The 17,693-nt window shown below is 39.7% G+C and overlaps 1 protein-coding gene and 2 long non-coding RNA genes across 3 annotated transcripts in view; all 3 read right to left on the bottom strand.

Moving 5' to 3' along the window:
- LOC113028755 (leukocyte elastase inhibitor-like) overlaps nucleotides 1–17,693 on the bottom strand; it is a 373,460-nt gene that overhangs the window by 55,016 nt on the left and 300,751 nt on the right. The window lies entirely within an intron of this gene.
- On the bottom strand, nucleotides 1,825–3,133 carry LOC145430912 (uncharacterized). Its single transcript, XR_013911247.1, has 2 exons — nucleotides 2,992–3,133; nucleotides 1,825–2,819 (listed from the first exon to the last, which is right to left on the bottom strand). It is a non-coding gene; the product is annotated as an uncharacterized LOC145430912 (long non-coding RNA).
- On the bottom strand, nucleotides 13,859–14,793 carry LOC145431077 (uncharacterized). Its single transcript, XR_013911433.1, has 3 exons — nucleotides 14,681–14,793; nucleotides 14,484–14,595; nucleotides 13,859–14,403 (listed from the first exon to the last, which is right to left on the bottom strand). It is a non-coding gene; the product is annotated as an uncharacterized LOC145431077 (long non-coding RNA).

Below are 17,693 nucleotides of genomic sequence, written 5' to 3'. Positions count from 1 at the left end.
TGCCTGTAATTTAGACAAGAGTTTCTCTCTCTGAGCCTCAGGACCGATGATTAAAACTTCAGTTTTGTCCTGGTTAAGCTGTAAAAAGTTTTCTGCCATCCAAGATCTTATATCTAAGATACAGTTAAAAAGGGCATCCATTGGTCTGGTGTCATCAGGAGACACGGAGATGTACAGCTGCGTGTCATCAGCGTAACTGTGGAAGTTCACTCCATGCCTCCTGATGACACTGCCGAGAGGGAGCATATACAAATTAAAAAGTACAGGGCCTAAAACCGACCCTTGAGGCACACCACATGTCATTTTATGGATCTTAGAGGAGCATGTATCCATACTCACCATAAAAGTTCTGTCAGAGAGACAGGAAGTGAACCAGTTATGTACAGCACCAGAGAGGCCCACCATGTGTTTCAGTCTGTTTAAAAGAATAGCGTGGTCTACTGTATCAAAGGCTGCGCTTAGATCCAGCAGCACCAGGACTGAGAGCTTTTGGGAGTCCCAGTTACATCTCAGATCATTTAAAACCTTTAGGAGAGCCGTCTCTGTGCTGTGGTTCACCCTAAATCCAGACTGGAATATCTCCAGGATCTGTCTATCATTTAGAAAATCATTAATCTGAGTAAAAACAAGTTTTTCTAAGATTTTACTTAAAAATGGTAAGTTGGATACAGGTCTGTAGTTATTAAAATCATTACAATCCAAATTGCTCTTCTTCAGAAGGGGCCTCACCACTGCCGTTTTAAAGGCAGCAGGGAAGACACCCAACTGAAGAGAGCAATTCATCATGCATAAAAGCTCAGCCTCAAAAAATCCATAAAGTGTTTTAAAGAGTGAAGAAGGGATTGGATCTAAAAGACATGTGGTGGGTCTCACTGTGGAGAAAACTTTCTGAAGGTTCTCAGCATTAACCAGGACAAAGCTGTCCAGTGTCTCCTCAGGTACAATCGAGCCATCAGATGTGTTTACAAACATATCGCGATTAGATAAAATATCAGATCTGATGGCGCTGATTAGTGCTGAAACACTGCAGTGAATGTGTCCTAATGCCAGTATTATTGTATGTGAAGAGTAGTGGTTACTGACAGTGACCACTGAAGGGCAGTGATCCTGATAGTTTCTCTGAAACAGTCCAGAAGCCTGTCAGTGAAGCAGGATTGGACGCTCAGCCACGTAACTTCAGCTATAACTGTGTGTTTTCACTGTGATGAAGGTGCTTCATTACCATGGAAACCTCACATTCGCTAAATACTCTTTATACAAGTTATACACTCTTAGTTTAATACTAGATAGATTCAGACATTTCCCCCAATTCAATCAAATGTTTTTACAGCTTTTCTGTTTCTTATCGTGGCTTTTATTGTGAAACATCAGCAGCAAGAAGTGTGTTTTTCTCTGTGAAGACAAACGAAGTGTAAATTTGTGTGTTGGTGAGCTCACAATCAGTGATTGTGCTTCTCTTTTCTTTCCAAGGCCTCAGAAATGCTCACTCTGTTTGTACATCACTTATTGTCAGCAACAGAGCTCATTCTGCTTTGTGGACATAAACACATCTGTCATCACTTCCTCTTTGTTTTTCATGCAGCATTTTATCAAATTGAAAAACAAAAAAACAATAAATCGAATGTCTGTCAGAAATTTCAGCAGATATTTCACCAGGACACTTTGTGATAGTTTTCATATTTCATACAAACTAAAGTGATACACAACATATGCAGTGCCATACACACATATTTACATTTTTCATGTGTTTGATAACCAAGCTGGTACCAACATCCTGCACCATGTTCTTGTTCAACATTGGAAAAACACAAGACTACTTTCAAATCAGGATTGAAGCCTTTGCTGTTTATTAGATAAGCCATATGCATTATGATCCCTCAAAACAATCATATTCTGGTTATAACTGCATTTAAAACTATTGGGCCAATATTTTCAGCTTATATGGCTGAAACATTTTCAAATTATGAGCTTCCAACAATGAGTGAAACAGTAAGAGCATGTGGAGACTTTGGAAAAATCCCATTAAGAAAGAGAAATCAAACATTTGGATTCATTTTAAGGAGCTCAGGCTTGATGAAAATGCAGAGGAGCTGGTTGTGAACTGAGCTTCAGGCCTGAAGATGAAGAAATTTACAAGGAATCAGTCACATCATCAATCAACAGTTTAAAACATCAACTGAATCCATGAATCTGAAAACATGTTTCTGAGTGAAAGAGACAGACATGTACAGACTGAACTATCTGTTCAACAGTCAGTGTTTCTCTAACAGGAGGACACTCTTTACACTCAACTCAGCACAGACACACTGAGGCACCCATAAAGACTTTTAATCCAGGATAAAGAGGTTCAGTGAATGTGGTGTTGAAGGTGTGGAGATGGATCAGAGTGTCAGAGGAGACTCTGTAGAAGGACAGAGTGCCAGCAGGAAAGTCCACGTACACTGCAATTCTGTTAGAGACGGAGGAGGAGGAGGTGGTGGTGGATACGAATTTGGTATCGTGACAAACATAAATAGGACCATCGTTAGTGCAGTACAACCTCCAGGAATGATCATTCTCTCCAAAATAACAATCACTGCTGACACCTTTCCTTCTTATTCTTCTGTAACTCACTGTCATCCAAACCTCTCCTTTCCACTCGACCTCCCAGTAACAACGACCAGTCAGATCATCTCTACACAGCAGCTGATGAACATCAAATCTGTCTTCATGATCAGGATACGACTGAACCTCCATCACACATGTCACCTTCCTGTTGTTGTCAGACAGTTTGAGGTTTCTGTGTACTGTGTTTGTATCAATTGTGGGTTGACAGGAATCTGGTGGAGAGAACAAACACAATCCAGCTGCAGTTATTGATCCATCATCTGTTCACTGATTGACACTTTGATGCCTCCTGACATCAGAGATGTGAATGAGTGATGTGACAGTTTGAAGATGGTTGAATGTGTGCTGCTTTGTTTTCATGGATCACATTAAAAACACACTTACACTTCCTCAGACCTGGTCTCAACCACTGGACTCCAGCAGGCTCCACCCTGAAAGGAGGAGGGGGGTCAGACCAGCACAGTCTCTTTCAGCATGCACACATGGACATTACATCGCTGTCATACACATAATGTTAGACACTGATAATGGAACAGTCCAACAGTTTCACAAATACACTTCAGTCCCAACAGGTTCTCCCTCCCAAATTATAACATTTTATGCTAGGTGAAAAATTGTCAATATGTTAGGTTTCTGGGCACCCAACACGTCCCCATGTTAGGAGATTGGAAAAATGAGGAAACATGAGAGCTGTTTGGAATTAATCTACGGATAAGGTATTGGTAAATACCGGAATTGATGGCAGCAGCCAAGTCTCTGTGAATAGTACAATGCTGCTGTCCTGTACATACTTGTTGACTGCAGTTTGTAATCTCAGTTTGTCATTTTTGTTGGTTATGGACCTGACGTTGAAGAGGAAGATACTTGGAAGCGGTGGCTTAAATGGTTGTTTCTTTAGCTTTGCTAGTGCAGCCACGCTTTTGCCTCCTTTGTTTATGTTTCCTCTTTGGCTTACCGCTGGGAAGAACCAACCATGGAGACCCTGGAGTTCTTAGTATGTCCTCCGGAATGCCATGGAAGTGGTGATAGTCCGACATAATGTTCCTTGCACAGTGTAAACTCAAAAGGTCGACTGTAAGTGGACTCCACTTGATGTATAGTAATAGAAAACGCATACACCCACACATATACACATGGAAAAAGTAAAAAACAAAGCACCGAATGTGAGGAGCAGTGAGCCGCTGCGTCTGTGTGTGTCAGCATCTTTAAATTTTCTGTTAAGTAGACTGAACTCAGTTTTTATCAACTTGTTATTAGAACTCAGTTTAAGTAGGTTACCAGTACTTTTCATCCAAAAAGTCGATCAACCCAGTTTATTTGAGTTGTCTTAAATTAGAAAAACTAAGTAAGATGGAAATTTTGCTTCTCAGTGCGGAAGGACAAAACAATATGGTTTGAAAATTCCATGTCACTGCTTTCCTCCTCTCTGGCATAGATCAGTCCGCATGTTCATGGTGCACAGGGGTTTTTTTCTGAAATATGATGAGCAAACCTGGAGAAGCTTCACCCTTATGAACCTTTATAACGTTACATATTGTTAAACCCCGTATTTCTTTTAAGGCTTTTTTTTGTTGCCTTTGAACATCTCTTAATGTCAAATCTAGCCTTTCTTTAACAACATAAGCAAACTGCTTTTATATTTAATGAACATTTCTGTTTAATTACATGTTAAATAACAGTAATAATAATAATATCAATAGTATTTTTTTATTAAAACAATGTGTTTAGATACATGTTTGGTTGTGAAAGCGCAAAGCGATAAACTAGATTAGTGGCCTGTTAAATAGTTAAAATCTAGGTTGGCCTTAAAGTTGAAAATAAAGTAATTTAGCCTGTCCTTCTAAAGAATTCAGTTAAATCCCACAGTTGAATCATGCAAAACATTTTAAGGTTGCCTATGTTACATATAAACACTGCCATATGTTTCATCTGGTTATTGTGCTTATAGAAGTTAGCTTTTAACAAGCATGTAATGAATACATTTAAATTAGGTGGTCTTTTTTTAAAACTCATATCTCTTTAGGCCTAAACTGGCAGTGCCAATACCACACATTCAGACACATTAATAGATGGTGTTATTTGTACTATAGGTGCTAGTCTAATTTGCTAGTATGAGGTCTACATTGACCTTCTGTGTTGTAAGTTATAACGACTGACACAGTCATTAAGGATCAAAACAGCTTCCCGTCTTCTGTTATTAGACTTGAGATATGGCTGCTGTCTGCTGTTTTTGATGACTCCAGTAAATTGTACAGACATGCTGTGTAAGTGAATACAAACAACTGCAGTTTGGTCTGCATTTTTTGAAAGATCTTATCCCACAAACTTAGTTTAGAGCACTGGTTCCTAAACCTTTTCCAGCCACGTACCCCCTGAGACATGTCACAAGGAGTGGATGCATAAAAAGAAATACTGCACAGTCGATTATTTCTCACAACCAAATAAATGTATTACTATATTTTAGTAATGACACAATTTTAATCACAAATGCTACTACTTAATAGCCTACTAGAAGTGTATCAAAAGATCTATTAGAATGAACCATTTTATTGAGAACATAAAGACCAGATGTGAACTTTCATTAAACAGAACTTTATTTAATGTGATGGATGTGCTTGGGCAGAGGCACACAGCTCTTCAATGTTTGGCTCATTTTAGGAAAGGCTTAGTCCTAATTTGTTTTCCACACAAAGTCTTGCTGTGTATCTTCTTTTCCTGTTTGGTAAAGCAGAAAACCATCAGTGGTGGTGAAAGGCATCAGAGTCTTGACAGAGTGCTTAGCCAATGCAGACTGTTCAGTGTGCAGTCCTATCCAGAAATCCACCAGGGTTTTTTGAGCATATTCAACTTTTAGAGCTCTGTCTGTGGTGATCTCAGTCAGGCTCTCCTGGTCAGATGCTGATAACAAAGTAGGCACAGTGGTAAATGGGTGTGTCTATGCAGTTCTTCCAGAGGTTTAACTTCTTTATCATGGCCTCAATTTTATCTTGAACATGAAAGAGAAAATATATCACACAGATAAGTCAGGCACATAAACATGTTTCAGGCTGACAGGTATTCCCTTTGCAGGAAGATCCTCTCGGTAGATGCTGCAGTGTACCCAAGAGCCATCTGGTGCAATTGCTTGCCCACACAAAACCACACCTCCATGTCTCCCAGTCATGGTCCGTGTGCCATCAGTGCAGATGCCAACACATCTGTCCCACATGAGTCCATGTGTGTTCATGAATGTGTCCAGCTTTTGAAAAATATCTACTGCAGTTGTCCTTTCTTCCAGTGGTTTACAGAAAAGTATGTCCTTGATAGTTCCTTCATGAATGTGGCGCTCATATACATCTCCACATATACGAGGAAATGCGCAAGGCCAGACACATCCGTGAGCTAATACAGTTGTATTGCGTAAAATTCAATGTGGCGTACGTGCTGAAGTAGCTGCTTCTCTTGGTTTATTTTTCAAATGGGAAAAATGTCTGCCCAATAGTTAAGGTTTCATTGAGATGTGAGACGATAACTTTGCACAATTATCACATTGTGGCAGGGAAAATTCACCAGTTTATACATGTGAACCCAAGCAAAATATAATTGTCATCATATTTGCACTTGATGAGATTGTGTTACAGTGCGAGGTGACATGCTTTCTCCCAATTTGAGGCTCTGCATCAGACCCTTCATCACTTTCCACATTACTGTCTCCAGAAGTTCAGAATCCATCTGCAGATGGGTGTTTCTAGCTCAAGGTCAAGCGAGGAGCAGATGTGACCTTTGACCAGCCGCTCAAGACACTTCATGATGACGGATGTGAGTGCAACAGTACGGTAGTTATTCAGACAGGAGACCACTGATTTCTTTGGTACAGGAATGATGGTGGATGTTTTGAGAGATGTGGGGACCACTGACTGCCTCAGGGAGAGGTTGAAGATATCGGTGAACACCCCTGCAAACTGGTCAGCGCACGCTCTGAGAACCCAGCCTGGGATGCCATCTGGTCCAGGAGCTTTGTGAGGACTGACCTTTTTGAAAGACCATCTCATATCTTTTGAGTTACAGCCTCACTGTCTTCTTGAGGGTAGAGGATCTGATCTTTGTTGTCTGCATCAAAACGAGCATAGAATCTCGTCTACACGAGATGCAGTGGGGTGAACGCTGCCTGTGTTTTCCTTCTTGTAGTCCATTCCACAATCGCCTGGCTTCAAAGCTGTGGTAACTAGACTTTACTTTGTCCCTGTAGTCCTTTCTGGCCCTTTTTTTTTTAACTTTCGTAGGTTCGCACCTTGAACTTAGCATGAATGTCTTTATTTACCCAGAGTTTCTGATTTGGATATTTGCAGACGGGGGTTTTAGTGATGATATTGTCACTTCCCAATGTATTTTCCAATATATCCAATGAGTCTGTGTGTTCATTGATGTTGCCATTTGCTGCATCCTCATATATCTGCCAGTCAGATGTCTCAAAGCAGTCCTGTAAAACCTCCTCAGCCTCATTGTCCCATTTGTAGATGTCTCTAGAGACAGTTTTTTTTTTCCTGTTTAAGCCTTTGTCTGTATGCAGGCAGCAGCAGTATGGAATAATGTTCTGCCTTGCCAAAAGCTGGGCAAGGGAGGGGTTTGTAGCAGTCCTTGAATGGAGTGTAGCAATGATCCATTGTTTGATCACCTCTTGTAGGGAAGAAGATGTGTTGGTAGTATTTAGGGAGAACTTTCTTCATGTTGGCTCTGTTGAAGTCTCCCAGCACAATAAAGGCAGCTTCAGGATTTTTGTTCTCAAGTTCAATAATTACATCATACAGTTCGTCCATAGCCGTAGCTTTACTGAACTCACTCGGGAGCTAAAAAGGTCTAACTTTGATGGTCAGCAGCTCGAGGGTCTGAGAGCAGTATGTTTTTAAGATATTCACATCTCTAGCCCACAAAGAGTTAGCCACAAAGCACAGACCTCCTCCCCTTTTCTTGCCTGAGTCCTGTGTTCAGTCTCCCCAGTAAACAGTGAACCCATTCAACATGACGGCGCAGTCGGGGATGCTGGACCTCAGCCATGTCTCTGTGAATGCCAAAACACAGCAGTTCCTGATGTCTTTTAGATGTTTAAATGTACACGCAGCTCATCGAGAGACTGAACATTCGCAAGTAGGATGTTGCGCAGAGGTGGTTTGTTGTTTCTGTCAGGTTCAGCTCAAAACTCCAGGACTTTTCCACCTCTTTGTCTTCCCTCGGTGTCGAATAGACAAAGGTAGACAAAAGATCCCAGGCAGCAGAGCATCCACGATGTTGAAACCTGGCGTAAAGTCCAAACTGGCTGACGAACATAACTCCAAAGTGTTTGTCTGTCATACAGAGTATATGATTGCACTGTGCACACAGAAATAGCAAGTAGTACGAAATAAATAATAAAAGTGTTGCTGAGATGACTCAGAGCTCTCGTCGATGCGGCCATCTTACGGCGCAACCGGAAGTTTAAAAAGATATTGTAATAATGCAGCTAGATTGTCTAACTTGAGGTCTGTTACAGTGCAAATGCAGAAAAAATTGTTTTAAGAAAGCAAATATAAGTTGGTGTTCTAAAGAATATGATTGTCTGTGAAAGTTCTTAGTCTAAGGAGCTTGGAAAGAAAAGCATCTGGACTTCTTTAAGTTTCTTCAAGACACTTCTTCAGTTCTAAGAGCAATTGGTGGAGAGTCCCAGATTTTTTAGCCCTATGGGGTCATGAGGGTTATGGACCCCCTATTGATCCTCTATCTAATCAGGCCAAGGTGTGAAAATGGGTGTGGGTCACAATCAGGCAACGTTTTGAGTGAACCCATTGTGAAACCTAGCCCCACCCCATCATGTGATTTCCTGAGGTCGAATAGCCCAGGATGTGAGTGGGTGTTAAGGCGTCTGTGAAGGATCTCAAAACTGGATTCTGGATGGTAGACAGTTGGTGTCGTAAACCACTGCCTCTGTTCAAAAATGGTCATTCACAGTAGACACAGATGGCTTCTTTGACTCCTCTTTCAAACTATCTGTCCTCACTGTCCAAAATGTGAACATTGGCATCCTCGAAAGAGTGACCTTTGTCCTTTAGATGCAGATGGACCACAGAGTCTTGTCCCATGGAGGTGGCTCTCCTATGTTGTGCCATGCGCTTGTGAAGTGGCTGTTTGGTCTCTCTAATGTAGAGGTCTGAGCATTCCTTACTACACTGTAAAGCATACACTACGTTGTTAAATTTGTGGTTGGTAGTTTGTTCTTTGGGAGGAACCGAAGCCAAAACTCAATTTATTCTAATTATATAAGTAATGTAATGGAGATTAATTCCAATGTACCCCAAGGCTCTGTCCCGAGTCCTTTGCTTTTTATCATTTATCTCCTACCCCTAGGTAATATTTTCAGGAAGCCAACATCCAGTTTCACTGCTACGCAGATAACACCCAGCTCTACATAGCCTCCAAACCCACGGCGACTCTCCCACCCACTTCAATTTCTGACTGTTCAGGTGAAATTAAGGTCTGGTTTTCTCACAACTTTCTTAAACTTAATGGCAGTAAGTAACAGAATTCATTCTGATAGGTACCAAATCAAAACTGACCAAAGTCCCAACCACAAGTCTTTCATTATCCATTGATAACTCTGTTGTCAAAACCTCCCCCCAGGTTAAGAGTCTTGGTGACATCCTCGATAGCACTTTCCTTCACAGCACATATAAATAATATCACTCGCTCTTCCTATTTTCATCTCCGCCTTCGTCCTTAACTCACTCCAAACAGTACCAGCATACTTGTCAATGATCTTGTCACATCTGTTTTAGATTACTGTAATTCTCTTCTCTGTGGTCTACCTCATTAATCTCTTTTACAAGGCGTGGGGGCAATTCCTGAAATACTTTTTCAGCCTTCAGGTTGAGAACCTGACTTCCAGCATTACTCAGTAAATCTCTCCCCCCCCCCCCCCCCCTTTTTTTTTTTGTCTTTTTTTTTTAAGTTATTTGTGTGTTTGTTTTATATTGTTTTGTCCTGTTGTATTTGCAATGATTTTTTTTGTTTTTTGTTTCTGTTTTTTGCTTCTTCGTTTTTTTACCTGGCCTGAAGGATAGGGCTACTGTGCGGTATGGGATAAACTGGTAAAAGCTAGTGATGGCCAAATGAAGCTTTCGGAAACACTAAAGCTTGTATTGAAAAACTGTTCATTACTCGAAGCTTTTCAACACAGTCCTCTCTGGTGACATCTGGTGGCCAAAAATATGAAAAGCAGCTTGAATCCACAAAATAAAACCAACTGCTTCATTAAGATTGCCCACTCTACAGAGTGGAATTCTGTCTGATATTGGGCTGCCGTTGTGTTGCTTTGAACCTGTATTTTTTTTTTTTTTTTTTGGTGGTTAAAAAAAATGTGGTTTATTTGTTTAATAAATTTTGACCAGTAAACTCTCCTTGTTTAAACATGCACCATGGTTTGGTCTTTCTTTGCTTGTGACTTCTTGATGTTGGTAAATACAATAATTGAAAAATACCACATTACATATAATAATGTACAACACATTATGGAGTATGCTTCTGCTGTGAGGTCCTGCCTCCATGCACTTATGCAATTAACCGCTAGACGGGTATATTTATAAATAATATATTAGGGAAATTTTCCCAGACACATTTTTGACCTGTGGGTAGAATTGATTGTGAAATGGAAAGGGAAAATGCTTATGAACTTGCAAATTAAAAACATGATGCATTTAAAGTTGCCCTTTTTTCATTTTTATTTAAGAAGAAAATTTGTTCTAGTGTGCGTTGGCCAAACCTGTTCCTCTTCGTAGAGATAATTTCTCTTGCCTTAAGGAAAATCCCTTCACATGGCACAGAAGAGGCTGGAGTGCAGAGAAACTGGTAGAGATGCAGTTATACAGTCTACCTGGGCCCCACAAACTATCAGATAAAGAGAATAAATAAATTCAATTGCTGCACATTTGGCAGACTAACATTTTCAGATTAATTAAACAATAAAATATATATTTTTACAACATCACATGTAAAGAGTCAAGTGGAAGTTTTTCTAAAGTTATTTAATGATATTTATATTATGGAAGCAGATTTTTGACATTTTACTTTTTTCCCGTTTTCAGATATAATAAACACGCACAAAACAAAAGCAAACGGCCAGGGCCCTATTTCAGGAAGCCAGTTTAGAAAACTCAGAGTGAAAAACGATACTCAGGGTTGAGTAACCCCGAACTGTCCAACTCGGAATATTCGGTTTCAGAAAGGCTGATAACAATTAGTTCAATCAACGCGGAGTTGCTTTAACCCCAAGTGAAGCGCGCGGACGAGGATACGTAAAGCCCTGATTAGTGGAGCACAGATTAAGCGAGTCACCATGGAGACGGAGGGAAAGAAGGCGCGGTCAACGTATCTTACAGCGCTTGAGGCCGAAATTCTGATGGCAGCATATGCCGATAACATGCAAATTCCGCAGAAAAAAAGTAACACAGCCTCAGCTGCAAAAGAAAGGGAGCATGCATGGCAAAACATAGCCGACAGAGTCAATGCGTGAGTGTTAATTTAAACATTGATCTAGGGATTTCCACCCATTTAACACGTTATTTTATTATATTTTATTTTATTTTTTATTTTATACATTTTATTTCGTGATGTGATTTGACCGCAGGTGCAACCCAACAGGCCCCAAACGTTCCTGGCAGCAAGTAAAAATGAAATATAAAAATATAGTCCAAACAGGTAAGGTGTAATTGTATTATGAGCCATAGTGCTTGGTCTGTTTGTCCGATGTAAATCAATTGCAGTTAGAGGCTACATTAATTTCCCCTCTGTAAGCACTTATTGAAATTATCTGAGCACATTACAAGTACATATTTGCTTACTCTGTATGCTCAAATGTGACCCGTTATAGCCAACAGAAAAAAAGCGGAGGCCCGAAAAACAGGTGGGGGTCCTCCACCACCACCACTCACAGAGGCTGAGCAGTTGGCTTCCACATTTGTGATAATGTTGGCAGCATCACATATGATCTTCACAGTGCAGAGAACACAAATTAGCATCCATTACTATAATGAAATAATTTGTTAGTTTGAAATGCTACAGGGAACTATGTACCTGTACATTAATGCTGTGGAAAGACTTCCTGTTCACATAGTCTCCTTCATTTACTGAAGGAGCAATGATTGGAATGTGAGTGCCATCTGTACAGCCAATCACGCCTGGGAACCCTGAAAATAAATGTGCAATTTAAGTAGTAGTTCAAGTATCACCACATCATGAATTAAGTTTTGTTCATCCTGATACCTGCAATTTTGTGGCATCCCTCTTTGATGAATCTTGTGGGTCTATGACCGGGGAACACCACAAACGAGTACAGGAGACGTTTCAGTGCAACTGTAACATTCCTGACTGCCCGACAGACGGTAGCCTTGGAAACGTGCTCAGCGTCACCAATATTATACAGAAAGCTCCCGTTTGCAAAAAACCGAAGTGCAATACAAATAATATGTAATGAACTGAGAGCATGTCCGCGATGTGTCACATGCGTAATATATGGCCTGAGGATGTTATTCAAATAAATTATAGATTGTGCTGAGAAACGGTAACGTTCGCACAGAAAATCATCAGGAAATGATAAAATGTCCAAACGCGCTCTGATCACTCTCTCCCGGCGGAGAGCTCTGCGGAGAATTTGGGCTTCACGATCTACTGGCTCTTCAAGGACGGGGCGCGCCATGTCCGACACTTCCTACTGTCAGGTTTCCGACAAAGGGGCGGAGACAGTCAGGGTTAGTTGTAGTAAACCTGCTAGAGGGCAGGTTAACTTCACGGAGTGTGTCGTCATAGTGACTCACTCAGAATTAATCTAAACTCGCTTTGTGAAACCGAAAACCCAGAGTTTTCGTTAACTCAGGGTATACTTACTCAGAGTTTGCACTAAACCGGCTTCCTGAAATAGGGCACAGGGCCCTATTTCAGGAAGCCGGTTTAGAAAACTCAGAGTGAAAAACGACACTCAGGGTTGAGTAACCCCGAACTGTCCAACTCGGAATATTCGGTTTCAGAAAGGCTGATAACAATTAGTTCAGTCAACGCGGAGTTGCTTTAACCCCAAGTGAAGCGCGCGGACGAGGATACATAAAGCCCTGATAAGCGGAGCACAGATTAAGCGAGTCACCATGGAGACGGAGGGAAAGAAGGCGCGGTCAATGTATTTCACAGCGCTTGAGGCCGAAATTCTGATGGCAGCATATGCCGATAACATGCAAATTTTGCGGAAAAAGTAACACAGCCACAGCTGCAAAAGAAAGGGAGCATGCATGGCAAAACATAGCCGACAGAGTCAATGCGTGAGTGTTAATTTAAACATTGATCTAGGGATTTCCACCCATTTAACACGTTATTTTATCATATGTTATTTTATTTGTTATTTTATACATTTTATTTTGTGATGTGAGCGCAGGTGCAACCCAACAGGCCCCAAACGTGCCTGGCAGCAAGTAAAAATGAAATATAAAAATATAGTCCAAACAGGTAAGGTGTAATTGTATTATGAGCCATAGTGCTTGGTCTGTTTGTCCGATGTAAATCAATTGCAGTTAGAGGCTACATTAATTTTCTTTCTGTAAGCACTTATTGAAATTATCTGAGCACATTACAAGTACATATTTGCTTACTCTGTATGCTCAAATGTGGCCCGTTATAGCCAACAGAAAAAAAGCGGAGGCCCGAAAAACAGGTGGGGGTCCTCCACCACCACCACTCACAGAGGCTGAGCAGTTGGCCCTCAGCCAAAACAGTGGGCGCCCTGTGGCCGAAGGCATCTCTGCGGGGACATCCTCTGAGTCAATAACCCCGCAAGACACAAGTGCCTGCATAAGGGGTAAATTCAAAATAATACATGATGTGCATACATCCTTTCTTCACAGTCACCTTTGCAGTGCGACACATTCATTTGATAAACTCTTTACCATAATGAATTATTTTGTAGTGAAGTTATTTTCCTACTGATTTTGCCTTCCCTCAGTCTTGGTTGTCTTTGAGAGCATAATGACAATGAAGTGTAAGATGATTGGTATGTTTGTTAATTGCCATTTGGTCCCTTGTAAGTTATAAGTGACCTGTATAAACCTCATATTCTATCAGTTGATGGTGGTGGTGTACTGCATCTGGTGCAGCCTCCTGTTGAGCCAGACCAACATGCAGTTGTGAGTACTCTTAATACTCCACAGATTATATGAGTGTACAGTAGAACAGCAATGTTGTTTATTTCTTTACTGCAGGAAAATAATGAAGAAACATTGACAGCTGTTACAGAGGAGGAAGCAACAGAGACACTTTATGAGGTTTACATCTTTTAATACTTTGTGTACAGGAAATACAGGTGACCAATAAAGCCAGTTGAACAAAACATCTGTTTATTCTTCTTTCAACATGTTGAGGTGATGGGTCAAAAGAAATGATTGTGACATATGGTGTCTCTGACTGCGCTTCCATCTTGTATGTCCGTGGGAGGGTCAGGATGTTCATGGTTTGGATCACTGCTGATGTTTGGTTCAGAAGGACAGTGTTCTCCTCTAATTGTGGCAATGTTGTGAAGAATCACACATGCCACAATAATGTCACATGCCCTTTCTGGGGTGACCCTGAGTCTTTGCAGGCACTGGAACCGGGCCTTAAGCATTCCGATAGTCATTTCAATTCTGGCTCTTGTCCTGCAATGAGCCAGATTATATCGCTGCTGTGGGCCCGGTTCAGGGTCAGGGTAAGGGGTAAGCAAATAGGGTAAACATGGATACCCCCTATCACCAAGCAAGTAGCCAGTGAACTCTCCTAAGACAGAAGGATACACTTCAGTTCAAATGTCCCTGAAGCAATTGGTCTTTATATATTTTAAATTATTCTCAACTCACCATGTCCAAATTTTGTGCTCAGTGTACATTCACGGAATATTTGTGAGTCATGGACAGAGCCTGGCCACTTGGCTTCCACATTTGTGATAATGTTGGCAGCATCATATATGATCTTCACAGTGCAGAGAACACAAATTAGCATCCATTACTATGATGAAATAATTTGTTAGTTTGAAATGCTACAGGGAACTATGTACCTGTACATTAATGCTGTGGAAAGACTTCCTGTTCACATAGTCTCCTTCATTTACTGAAGGGGCAATGATTGGAATGTGAGTGCCATCTATACAGCCAATCACGCCTGGGAACCCTGAAAATGAAATTTTGTTATCAATTATAACTCCCAAAAATTTGTTTTCACTCACATTATCAATTGGTACACCTTCAATGATAATTGGTAATTCTATATTATATTTTAAATTACCAAAAAACATTGCTTTAGTTTTATTTATATTTAATGATAACTTATTTATGTCCATCCATTTTTTTATTAATTTTAGCTCCCTGTTTACAGTCATTACAAGATCAGTATAATCATCGCTACTGAAAAATATGTTGGTGTCATCTGCGAACAGTATGAGTTTAAGTACTTGAGAAACATCAAAAATATCATTTATGTATACATTGAAAAGTTTTGGTCCCAACACTGACCCTTGGGGAACACCACATGTAATACCAAGTTTCTCTGAATGGTAATGCCCTATGCTAACATATTGTTCCCGACCTGTTAGGTAACTTTTTAACCAGTTACCAGCTTTCCCTCGAATACCATATCTTTCCAATTTATCCAGTAAAATTGAGTGATTGATTGTGTCAAAGGCCTTTTTGAGGTCAACAAAAATACCAACTCCATATTTATTTTTATCCAGTGTATCAGTAATTTCTTCTACTGCCTCAATTATCGCCATTGAAGTGGTTCTTTGCGTTCTGAAACCATACTGACCAACATTTATTATTTGATGTTTTTCAAGGAATTTTTCTAATCTTGAATTAAAAAGTTTTTCTAGAACTTTTGAGAATTGAGGCAGTAGAGAAATAGGCCTATAATTGGTAAAACTGTGTTTGTCATTACTTTTATATAGTGGTATTACTTTCGCAATTTTCATTTTTTTTGGAAAACAACCGGACTGAAATGATAAATTACAGATATATGTTAAGGGACTAGCAATATTCAGAATAACCTGTTTAACTACAGACATATTTATGTCATGATAATCCATTGAAGACTTACTTTTACATTTTAATGTGATATTTATTACTTCTTGCTCATTTGTAGCTGAGAGGAACAGTGAAAAGGGATTTGATTTTATATTACTGATATTTTCATTTTTATGACACGGGATGTCCGCTGCTAGTTCAGGGCCAACATTTATGAAGAATTTATTGAACCCATCGACAATATTACTCATGTTGTGATTTTCACCATTTGCATCAGTAAAATATTCAGGATATGATGTTCCAGAAGATCCTTGTTTAATTAAGTTGTTTAACACATCCCAAGTTCCTTTTATATTGTTTTTATTTTCATATAATCTTCTTCTATAATAAAGTTGTTTGCTCGTTCTTATAATATCAGTCAATTTATTTCTATATGCTTTATATCTTTGTTCCACTTCTTTTGTTTTTACTTTGATAAACTGTTTATACAGATTGTTTTTCTTTTTGCAAGCATTAATAATTCCTTTTGTGAGCCAAGGACTTTTTATCTTTTTTTTCTTTGTCATGTGTTCGTTTACAGGACAATGTTTATTGTACCACATAGTAAAAATATCTAGGAAATTATCATAAGCCTTGTCCACATCTGACTCTTCATACACCGAATTCCAATCTTGTTGTGCTAAATCGAAATTGAAGGCATGAATTGCTTCTTCATTTATTGTTCGCTTTGCTATCATGATCTTGGTATCTATTTTTTTTAAATCACAGTCACACAAAGTAAAAACTGGTAAGTGGTCAGTTATATCACAGACAAGCAGACCACTATTAATTTGGAAATCCATGACATTAGTAAAAATGTTGTCAATAATAGTGGCGCTATGTGAAGTTATTCTGCTTGGCTTTGTTATTGTTGGATATAGTGATAAGCTGTACATTGTGTCAGTAAAGTCATCAATGGCTTTTAACCTTGTTGGATTTAGCAAATCAATGTTAAAATCACCACAGATAAATAGTAATTTTTGGTTCACCGAAGCAAACGTTTTTTCTATCCATTCATTAAAAGTGTCAATACTTGAACTGGGTGTCCGATATATACAACTTATTATAACATTTCTCTTTTTTTCATTCATAATCTCAATAGTCAAACATTCCAAAATTCCATCAATAGCCATAGACATAGTTGTTACAACCTTATATTTTATAGAGTTATGAACATATATAGCAACCCCGCCGCCCGCCTTATTTAATCTATTCATGTATTTTAAATCATATCCATTCAAACAAAAATCTATTCCTTTATCGACATTGAACCAAGTTTCAGTGATGGCTATAACACTAAAGGGGCGAGAAAATTGTTGCAAATAGTCCTTAATGAAATCAAAATTAGAGTACATACTTCTGCTGTTAAAGTGAACTAATGAGAGCTTCCCGTCTAGGTTAATTTCTTTTTCATATTGTTCCTGAGTGAAATAATTACAATTTTTAACAAAAGAAGAGAGAAAGTTACTTTCAGAATCTATTTCTGGATCTATTATATTATGCTCCTTATATTCACAATCTAGATCAATTACTTTCTGTTGAAGAACTAATTTCAACGTGTCCATGTCATTTCCTGGTGTAATTGATACATTGGTGTCAGTTATACTTGTCCAGATCCTCCATGTTCCTCACTATCAGTACTTTTGCCTCTTCTGGTGTCCCGTTTAGCTTAATGAAAATCTTACAGTTTGTTACCCATGTATGTTGTATTTTACTGTTCTTCTTCAGTTGCCTTGCCTTCCTCGCGATGTCTGCGTTTTTTCGTGTCAGATGCTCATTAATGAAAACGTCCGTGCCTTTCAGTTTGCGTCCTTGTTTCAGCAGTGCGACCTTGTTCATACGATTGACAAATCTCATAATGATGGCCGGCAGTCTGTCACTCCTCCTGGGCAGTGAGTGACATGCTTCTATGTGCTCCAGGTCCATCTCTATCCCCTTGCTTTGGAGGAAGGACGCCACATGTTGCTCTACCGAGCGGGTCTCCTCGTCGCTGGGCTCCCCGACGTTCCCGGC

This window comes from Astatotilapia calliptera, chromosome 9 (assembly GCF_964374335.1).
Source record: "Astatotilapia calliptera chromosome 9, fAstCal68.1, whole genome shotgun sequence".
In the NCBI taxonomy this organism is placed as follows: Eukaryota; Metazoa; Chordata; class Actinopteri; order Cichliformes; family Cichlidae; genus Astatotilapia; species Astatotilapia calliptera.
Note: the sequence above shows the minus strand (reverse complement) of the source record. Positions and strands in the feature narration are given on the sequence as shown.